Source organism: Pelmatolapia mariae, linkage group LG12 (genome assembly GCF_036321145.2).
Source record: "Pelmatolapia mariae isolate MD_Pm_ZW linkage group LG12, Pm_UMD_F_2, whole genome shotgun sequence".
Lineage (NCBI taxonomy): Eukaryota > Metazoa > Chordata > Actinopteri > Cichliformes > Cichlidae > Pelmatolapia > Pelmatolapia mariae.
This window is the reverse complement of record NC_086237.1, coordinates 94105-105297: the sequence shown is the minus strand read 5'-3', so window position 1 is coordinate 105297 and position 11193 is coordinate 94105.

The following is an 11193-nucleotide window of genomic DNA, read 5'->3' as shown; positions in this document are numbered from 1 at the left end:
CTTCATGGGATCACAAGCTTATATGCTGCATGCTGAAAGAGAGGGCTGCGTCAGGAAGGGCATTCATGTGTGATATAAAGTCTGTGCCAAATCAAACATGTGGATCCATCTGCAGCAGTGACCCATTTGGGAGCATCTGAAAGAACTCTCCATGAACTCCAGTTTGCAGACGACATTTTGATCTGTAGTGAGAGTAGGTAACAGGTAGAACTGAGCATGGAGAGGTAGAGGTATGCTCTGGAGAGAAGTGGAATAAAAGGCAGTATAAGTAAAACAGAATAAATGTGTGTAAATGAGACAATGCACAATGAGGAGAAGAGGAATGCTGACAGTGTGGAGTGGGTAGAGATGAGTGTCAGGGGTGATTTGTGACAGATGGATAGCAGCGACAGTGAAAGAGAAGTTTTAAAAGACAGTAGTGAGACCTGCTATGATGTATGGCGTTAAGATGGTGGCACTAACTAAAGCAGGAGCACTGTAAAAGTGTAGGTTAAGGTTATTTTATTATGCACTTTTACAGTGCTCCTGCTTTAGTTACCTGGGACAATATGAGCTCATTGCTGTATGAGAGCAGCGAAGCTGCTGTGTTCATCATTTAAAATGCAGGGACTTTATCTCTGAGCACATTCACCTTTAGGAGATTCATCTTACTTGCAGCAGGGGGGTATTTGTGGACAAACTGCAAACAGCTGGTCATTAGTCAAAGAGTCCATTATGCTCCAATATATGTGGCATATATACTGTGATTCACTCACTGGGCCCACGTCCTCATTTTAGGTTTGACAGCGTTTTAGTAGATAAAGGTGAATGGCTTGGACATGAATTGAGCTGCGGTTTGGGGAAGGCCTAGAAGGGGACTGGCGGAGGCTCCTGGGTCTGGCAGATCCCCCATGGACTAATGAGAATTGAAGAAAATAAATTGAAAAATGGGAGGGAGGGTGGGGCATGTAAACAAGAACAAACAGCTTGTAGAACTGGGGGAATATATATAGATGAGAACTGGAAGGAGAGCGTTTGGAGGTGTGGTCCCACTCCCGAAATTCAGATACTTTATCTCCAATATAAGGATGCACCTTTCTGTCTTCTGCCCTTTGATTTTATTCAACACAGAGGAAAAACTTTTCTAGGGGTAATTTTCTGGCTGTGTCTCTTCTCTGTAGTTGGAGATAAATTATCTGAATTTCAGGAGCGGGACTACACCTCCAAACACACCCTTTCTGGGTCTTATCTATATGTGACCCCCCAGTTCTACAAGCTGTTCTCATTTTCATGCCCCACCCTCCCTCCCCCTATTTCAGTTCTTTCACTTCTTCACTTCTCATTCGTCCAAGGGGGATCTGCCAGGCCCAGGAGCCTCCGCCAGTCCCCTTTGAGGCCTTCCCAAAACCGCAGCTCAATTCTTCTTTAAGCCATTTGCCTTTATCTACTAAAAATACTGCCAAACCTAAAATGAGGGCCTGGACCCAGCTAGTGAAAGAGGATTTTCCCAGTTAGAGAAGTCAGAGATGACAAAGTACAAGTTAAATTTGAGGAACATAGGAAGCAGGAAGAAGCAAAACTTTACTAACTTCCAAGTTGAACAGAGGAGAGGAAAACATCTGGAGTGGTAGGACTAAAGTAAACAACATCAGCACTATCATAGAACAGCTTGATTGTTCCAGCTTCTGGATTTTATCAGGATCAGTGTACATATATATAAAAAGTCATAGCCACAACCCAGTTGCTTTGGGTTCTTCCTATAGAGCCAAAGGTTACCATATTTGGAAAAACTCAGAGTGCAAAGTTAAAATGTAAATTTAACAAATCTGATTGACAGATAATCCAATTTAAAAAGTTCAAAAGTCACCACTAACACAGCTAAAAGTGTTACACCCTGGCTTTAAATCTTCATCAAACGCAATCAATATCAAATCAAAACAGATGAGTTGTAACTGGTAATAAGTCCTTTCGTCAGAACCAGAATAGTCACTGGCATGAATTGGCTTTTGAAAATATTGAATCCCTTTCCTGTTTATCTGTAGATTTAATTTAAATATATAAAGCTGCTACTGTTAAAAAGCCATCAAGGATAATTATGACAACCAAGGCCTGATACTGAATACTGCAAACAGATTTCACTCATGCCAGTAATGTTAAGATAACATAGCATTATCACATGAGTGTCATTAAACTCTTTCTAGTATTTCAGGAATATTGTGATCTATTGGCTCCACCCACTGACAGGAAGTGAAACAATCAGTGAGGTTTTACCTGCCTCTAAACCTGCTGTTCCTGGACTTTAATGTTAGTATTGTGAATGATCTCCTTTGCTGCCACCACTTTGTCAGGCCTTCCTGCATCTTGTCCAGCTCGTGAACATAATGAATGCTGACCTGCTGTCCCCTCAGGGGGCTGATCTGCCCACTCTCTCTCTGCATGCCCTCTGATTCAGCTGTTCCCCTCCTGCTGACATTTATGTCACTGGCTATGCTAATTCCCCGAAAAATATGCTAATTTAAGTGCCAACGAATATTCATTAACTTACTGGAATACATTCAGGGTGACAGTTGGGAGCTGAGACTTGATGTCTTTGGAGGAAAGGTAAAACTTAACTTTATGGCTGCTTTGTCTAAATCTGACTCACCAGGTAACCTCAGGGTAGATCATACCTTCGCTGGTTTGAGTTCCAGAAAGGCCGGTTAGGAGAAAAAACGGTTCCCTGTGGGTAAAATCTCAATGTGACAGGACAGAGTGGGTGAGAAATGTTTAGTCAAGATTCATGTTCCCGAGAGAATAAATGCATGTGGCTGTGCAAACAGAGTTTTAAGCTTGGTAATGATTTGATTTTCCTTCAAGCACCACTGTCAGGTTTGCGTACCTGAACATATTTCCAAGGAGCTGTTTTTATCAAAGCTGCAGGCGTGGCTCAGTTTCACACTCTATTATGATTTGAATGTAATAGATTTTTTTCTTTAAAGTTGGAGGTCACTTTAAAGTTCTATTCACGTGTAACAGAGCGTTGCTAATGAAAGCGTATGCACTCAGAAAGTACCAGTTGTTTCTTCGACCTTTATTTTTATGCAATCTCCACCTTTTATGCATGGTTTATTAAAGTGATCTCTCTCTCTCTCTCTCACACACACACACACACACACACACACACACACACACACACACACACACACACACACACACACACACACACACACACACACACACGATTGTTTTTTCACCTGGACCTAATCTGCATATCTTAATAGCATGACCTTGAGTGTGACAAAGTTTTTAACCTTCATTTATTTATGAAAGACTTTTCCAGCAATTCACACAGTACAATAAGCTTCCTTCTTCAACAACCTGTCAGCAGGTAACACCTAAAATCTTTTACAGATATTGACAATTATTTCGGACCTTTCAGTTTCTCCCTTATTTGTTTGTTGGTGTTATTTGAGATTAACAATCACACAGTCGTCTGGCTCTACACATTCTGTATAGACAAAAGAAGCCAGAAATAATACAAATGGAGGAAGTGCAGAAAATGAGTTTTAAAGAACACTACAATTAAGACACGTTTATACTGTCACAGCTAGCAGAGAAGATGTCTGCGTGGAGTGAGGACTCATGCTGGACTCATGCAGTTGATATATGTTCTGTGAAGTGATGAATGATCTTCTCTATCAGGCAGACTGATGGATGAAAACTCTGCTTTCAGTTTTGTGCGAACAGTTTGGGAAAGGGCCTTTTCTGCTCCAGCATGACTGTAGCCCATTGTGCAAACTAACCATAATAGCATGACACCCCGTCAAACACCTTTGAGATGAAGCAGGAGGCGACTGGCAAGACCTTCTTGCCCAAGATCGGTTTCTGACCTCACAAAGCCTTGGCCACTGCAGCTGCAAAGGGGGGACCAACATCCACAATGCAATAAAAGCTTCCTATTACATCTGAAGGTGAAATTATTATTATTATTATTATTATTATTATTATTATTACTACACTTTATTTATTACATCAGCATTATTTTGACTCTCCCATAGTAATAGTTTTGCTACCAGAGCATCAATATCCATCAGCTCTTTCAGGAACAGTAAATTGTTAGGATGTGTTTTCTATCTTCTGTTTCAGAGCAAAGATCTTTCTACTCCACTGACAATTCATCTGGTTCATCCTTACATCATTTTTCTCTAAGAAAAATTAAGAATTTTTTCTAGAGCTGAACATTTAATCCTTCCAGCCTCTAACATCTGAATGTTTGAACCGTCTTCTGCTGTGTTAGTGGGACAGAAAAGGCTGAGACGGAGCAGGAAGATGGGGACGGGCAGGCGCTCTTAGGCTCCACACGCCATAAAAGCTTCCTCAAAACAGAGATGCTCTCGGCGCGCTTCACTGGAGATGAGTTGAAATATTCTTTGAAAAAGCCTTTTTCGTTTTTCTAAAAGTGTGGTCGGAGCATCACAGAGTGGGCCAAACCATCAAGTAGAAATCTTTGTGTTTCATTATTAATAATACTGTTGGTTCTCTGCTGGGCACTGCAGGGGGAGGATAAGGAGGTGTCTCTGCAACCAGATGGCACATGTGGGATGACTTTAGACCGTACATCTCTGTGTTACTACAAACAAATATGTTACCTTTCTGACCCAGTAACAGTGTTCAAAAATGATTAAACAATCATGTTTTTTAGAGATTTTTTCTTTGTCCTACTTTATGTTTCAGGCAAAAATGTCTCTAACTACCGAATGATTTTCAGTGAGAACTCTGCTACTTAGTGTCATTGTTGAAATGTTTCAAATCTAACTTTGTTACCAAACTGTGGACTCTCAAAAATACATGCAAGAGCACTTATCAGTTCTCTGATGTTAGCTTTTAGTTTGTGCTCAAATTGGTGAACTTAGCAAAAGTATTAAGATCATATTTTTTTCTTCTATCTTGTGAGACCATTTAGAATGTGAGCTATACTTTACGCTGTAGTGTCATCCAGCTGAGGTTTCCAGCTGTGGAGAAAACCATAAGAGTTAAGAGTTAAGGAGCCGCCGCAGGTGCAGATCTTGGTGGTAGTAGCATTTAACTTCTGCTGAAAAAAACTGAAGCCATTTGTTTCATTTATTTAGCGTCTTCTTTGTGTCTAATTATTTTTAGATCTTTGTGTGCAAAAAACAGCTTATTTCTTTTCCATAAAATTCACAACCCAAATGCAAAGACACAGATACTGATTCATTAGTGCTAAGTTCAAAAGGATAAACCTAAGAATAACATTAGCAAATTTATTATGCCTATACCAGACAGTAATGTAAGTATGCAATTAATATAGTCACATATCACTATAAAAATGCTCTAAAAGGCTCAAAAAGGGTCAGTGAAAGGACAAAGTCAAATGCATGATCTGTATTAAACCATAGACATGTTTGTTTCTGGTGTAAAATCTGACATTTTAACCACAGACAGCATCAAAGATGCTGATTTTGATGACTCAGCTTTTTTGCCACTGCCATGGTGGTTTGTCTGGAGCCCAGACTTACCTTAATAAGAATGAGAATTGGATGATGTGATTAGCTAACACTAGCAGCCTTGGTTGGAAGCTATGTCTTTATAGACATGACGCACAAGCACAAACATTTGCTAATTAGTGTTAATTAACAGACTAATAAAATACTAGAATTTCACTCACCAAAACTGAAGCACAAATTTCTTGGACAGGCTGTTTCTGCACAGCAAGACATAACAAGCAGAAAATTCCATTAAAAAGCCTTAAAAGGCACCAACAGCACACACACACACACACACACACACACACACACACACACACACACACACACACACACACACACACACACACACACACGATAGAGGTCCAGTTGAGTGACTCTAATTAGTGTAGATAAGGCCTAGCTGCCTGTGCAGAGACGCCTGTCAGTTAAAGCAGCCACACCGCTAACATTAGTATCTAGATGGATGATTTAGAAAAAAAATCTCCCCACTCAGAGTTGACGTGAAGGAGGAGACAAGTCTTTGTACCAGGCTGGGCATGTTAACACAGGAGTCTATAGGATGTGACTTTGGATCCAAACTGAAGTGGTCATTAGAGGAATTTCAGTTTTTATTATTATTATTGTATTCAGGCCTGGAAGTTAATGATTTAAGGCAGAGATTGGTAGTGGAGAAGGACCCAAGTCCTCGCTGAGTCTTTCCTCTGCCCTCTTGTTTCAGCTCTGTACAAATATAGTGTCACAAACATCGTAACTACTGAGACTTTTTGTAGAGTAGTAATTATTTTACTTATGCTGAGCCCATTCATTAACCCACTCCAATAATTTATTTACTGCTTTCATTTATTTGAGACTTCACAGGCTGCACAATAATTAAATAAAACATTAACTTATACACTTGTACATAAGTTGCTCAGACAGAATTATTACATCATTTCTTGAAACTTGCTGTTTTGTCTGGGTAATTACAGGGATTCAGTGTCACACGTAAAATCTTATAATATTACATTATTAAATCAAAGTGTTAAAAATATGAGCCACTAGCCAGTAAATTACATACATGTATAACTTTATGGAAATGAATTTGTATTTCTCAGTGCTGTAGCTTTAGTAATATCCCACTGAGAGAGTCAACTGACATCATTAAAGTAAAAGAAAAAAAAATACCACATTTTCTAAAGCTTGACCTGTCAGCCAAAAACCTCTAAGTCTGCAGCTGAGGTTGGTTTATCGATCCTTTAAAAAAAATCTAATTACACTCATTTAACCGCTGGAAACAGATCCACAAGGTAAGAACAGAAGCTCATGTCTGATGACAGGAGGAACACGGGTTCTTTCCTCTGTTTTGTCTGAAGGTGAGGGTCTGTTTCTGCACTCTTCAGGATCTGAGGCCGTTTGAATGGATCCAGGCTGACTGATGACGCAGGGAGACGGCGCAGAGCAGCAGCCTGACATCATGAGCTGTAACATGAGGATAACTCTATATACCCTATAAACATTGGGGTTTCATGGGAAAGGCTGGGAGGGTTAATGTAGCACTAACATCCCCATTGCTTTAAGGAAATCCAGCTCACCACAGCACCGAGGGCCTTCACACCACAGCAGGTAGCCATCCAGGAGTCTGTCCTTTCAAAGACAACCTCTGAGCTGATGAAATGATAATAAGGCTGCCAGGTGCCAAAAGCTCCCTCCCTGCCTTCCCTTTACAGAGGTCGTAGGTGCCTGTTTTTCTCACACTGGAATCCTTAGACTAAATAACAGGCAGAACAATAGACACCTGGAGGCAAACTGCTCTGATGCGCACACTGAATGTAGAAGTTCAAATGAAAGTCGCAGGATCAGGTGTCTGCAGCAGCACTCGATTTCAATGTTGAAATGCAAAGAAAAGTCCAAATATGAAGCGCATGTTTTCCTGCTTTACTTTGAGATTACAGTTCTTGTTGTTTTTGTATATTTTCTGAAAGTGGTTTTTTGCTTTATTTTGTACAAACCGGTGTTCCCTCTTTTCAAATCCTTCACTTCCTGTTTTCTATTCTTGTCTGCCCTTCTAATTTTCTGTCTTAACTCATGTATGTTCACACTTTCACCCTATTAAGAACTGCTACATGAAATACTTTCATTTTTCTTCTAGTTTTGTATTACATTGTAATAGTTATTTTACAGTAAAATAATTTTGTAAATGTGTGAAAATTGCAAATTGCTAACACAGTTCAGTAGTTAGCATGACAGCTGCAACCAAACTTTGCAAACATTTCTAATGAGTGCACATTTGGTCATGTTCTAATTAAGACAAAACTACATTATCAAAATTGAGATTCTTGTACTTATGTTCTCTATGTTAGAGCATATGCACCAGAACTGAGACACACTGTGTATTTCTGTGCCAACAGACAAACACGTGACGTGTTCATGAGTCAGGTGTTTCGCTATTCCGTCTTCTTCTGTGTTTTGAACCTCGCTAATTATCATTAAAAAACTGATATTTTGGACTTGTACCTTGGTTATGTTTGAACCCTAAAAAGTGGTGACCAACATTTGCTATAGTTTCCAGATAAACAACACATTTAATGTTTTTTTAAAGTGGGAAGCAGGCTTGTTTGCCCTTATTTGGTGGATGTGTCTAAAGTGTTAGACTATTAGGAGTGATTTTGCTTCTATTAAATCTATTATATGCCTCTATAAAAAAAAGAAGTGCACATGTAGAATGACGTGCTGTAGGTGCAATGCTTGCATAACCTAACATTGAACTCACTAAGCTACATTTTCCAATTAAAAGATATTTTTCCATGTTTTCTCAAAGCTGAATGCAATCCTTTTTCCGAGGAATCTCAACATGAATTTAACCACCATGGTTTGCTGGGACGGAGGGCAGTGCTGACACAATCTAAACCTGCAGGCCAGTTTGTCAGAGCAGATTTAGCTGTCACTGAATGCCAGAAGACAGAAGAGTCATCTCTGCTAAAAAGCAGTTTTAATGAGTATCTGTCCCGGCTGATGACTGCCACAAAGATGTCTGTGTAATGCCAATCTGATGCGCTGAGGAGTCTCAACACTCTATCTATAGCTATTTTTTCTACTGTCTGTTGTGGTGTTTGATTGAAGTGAATGTGAAACAGTTAATCGGAAAGAAAATGGCTTGCATTGCTGTACGCTGATCCTTCTGCACACCTAAGAGACAAATGTATCTGTGGTTGTTGGACTTGTATAAAATGACTGAAATTTTGAGCTTAATCTTAAGAAATAAAGGCTTTCTTCAGAATTTCTGTGGCAAGTGAAAATGTCACATCAGATGAAAAATGAACTTTATGGCATTTATGTATGCTGGTTGGCAGAAAGAGCCTTAAGCAACCAACACAGGATCCAATTTGATCCAACATTTGACAGTCAAAAAAGGTGCAAGTGCTGATTTTGAGTTTAGATTATTTGTATTGATTTATATATCGCTCTGCAGTTGTTGCAAAAAAAATGCAGAAAATGTAAAAATTTATTAGGTGAAGTTGGTGAAGGTGAAGGTCAAGCAAGTTACCTGAAGTATAGAGACCTCACTAAGAATTTGGGGGCTGGCGAGGTAATTTCAGGCTTAAGTTAAGGGATTTAATTGCTGTTTCAAGAGCAAATCCTGTTTGTGATGCATGACCAGTATGTAGAAAAGCACTACCTACTGACCAATGGAAAAGTCTTTTAAGATGCTGCGGAGCTTGATGTGTAGGTAGTGGGAGTACGCATCTAAGTTTTGATCTTGTTAGAGGTTACTGGTTTGAATTATGCCAATTGAAGAAAAAAAATTAAGATTTTTATATAATGAGGAGTAAGACTTAAATCTTCCATAGAAAGCACTGATGTGTGTTTCAGGCTCTGATCTTGCAGCTTGTTGTGCTGATGCGTCAGCTGTAAACAGATTTTGTGTGGAGATCCAGAGGGAGATGGAAACATCCTGTCAGCCCTTGGCTCGCTAAGTCAGGAGCCATGTTCTGGATGACGCTCCGACTGAAAAAACAAGAGCTCAGATCAGTCAGAGCGAAGCAGAATGTGAGAGATACAGAGGAGGACTGAAGGCATCTGGTGGGTATCATGACGCCGTGTCACATCAAGTATTCTGCAGTGCCTCTGTGCCAGTTGGGCTTATGAACTGGAGTGGAACATGTCCTGGAGGACAGATACTCGCCTGCTTAGAAGATGAAGAGTACGAAGAAAAGCACAGACACAGATAATTTTATTTTAGCCCATTTTCAAACTTCAACAGGGCTGTAGTATCATTTTAATTATAAAAAAATTGTTACTTTTTCTTTGCTCTTTAAAAACACACTTAATCCCCAGACAGTTGGTTAATATAAATGCTGTGTGATACTCAGTTTTTCACAGTTTAGGTCATCATTTAACAATTACACCTTACATTTTCCTAACAGAGGCACTGATCTGGTGATACTTTTTTATCTGCTTATTAACTACTTGTTGTTGTTATCAGCTTTATAAAGGAGCAAATTCTCTTCTTTGTGTCCCTGTTAAATGAAGAAAATAATTTCAAATCCTTCTTTGCACATACAAAGTCCTGAATGTTTAAGCCCTGTCACATTTTAAAGTACTCGCCACATCATACTATTCCAAAAGGACATTTTGCTCTGAGACTGCAGGCTTACATGTGGTGCCTAGAGTTTCTAAAAATAGAAAGAGAGGCAGAGACTTCAGTTATCAGACTCCTCTCCTGTGAACCAGCTTCCAATTTGGGGTCAGAATTTCCTTTCTTGTACAGCTTACAGTTAGCCTGGTTCTTACTGAACTTTCCCATATAGGTGCATAAATAGGTTGAGACTGCTGGGGAACCTCCCATGAAGCACTGAGCACTTTTCCTCTATTCCGCTCTTTTCATGTATTTACATGCATGTCATAAATTTTTTTGTTTTCTTTCCTCTAGTTTTTGTTTTGTCTTTGGTCTCTTTATGCTCCTTTTTCTCTTCTCTTTCCCTTTATTGCCAAACCTGCCCCTGTCCCTCCCCGAGCCTGGTTCTTATGTAGGTCTCTCCTGTTAAAAGGAATCTGATTTTTAGGGTTTTCTCTCTAACATTATAGGTTTTTGCTATTGCTAGATTATTGCCATATAAATGAGATTGAACTGAATGGACATACTATGTACATGTATATAAATTGCAGACCGGCTTTTCAAGTTTCAGTTTCCAGGCTGAGAAATCCACACCTTTAATTTTGATAATGAAAACAGATTTTCAGTTGCTGGTTATTGTGACGTTACTGTGTGACCCACTGAATTCCTCATCTGTACTGGACTACGCCTCGTCAGTGCTTCAGTGTCTGTTACCTGACCTTGGCAGGTGCACCTGCTGTAAGCTAATCCATCGGCCCGAAGTGGAGATCAATGCGGATCTCCACATCAAAGTTACACCGAAAGCCTGTTTGTCTTATAGAGCGATGCCATTAAACGGCCAGTGAGAGGAGGAGGATGGAGAGAGGCAGCGTTTGAGTGTGGAGTCATGTGTCCGTCCTTTCACTGAGGTTTAAATAGCTTCATGTTCACAGTTTAATGTAGTCAAAATGGAAGCAACTAACTCAGCTTTGACCCCAGTGGCACTAACAAACAGTCTGTTAAGACAGCAAATTTGGACCACTTTAAAGTTTCCTTATGTTGTAAGTAGATACAATTTTGGAACTTTATTGAAAATCTTTTTCCTGATCCTGTAATGTTCATGTAGAAACATCAAATTCAAGATGAATCTCATCC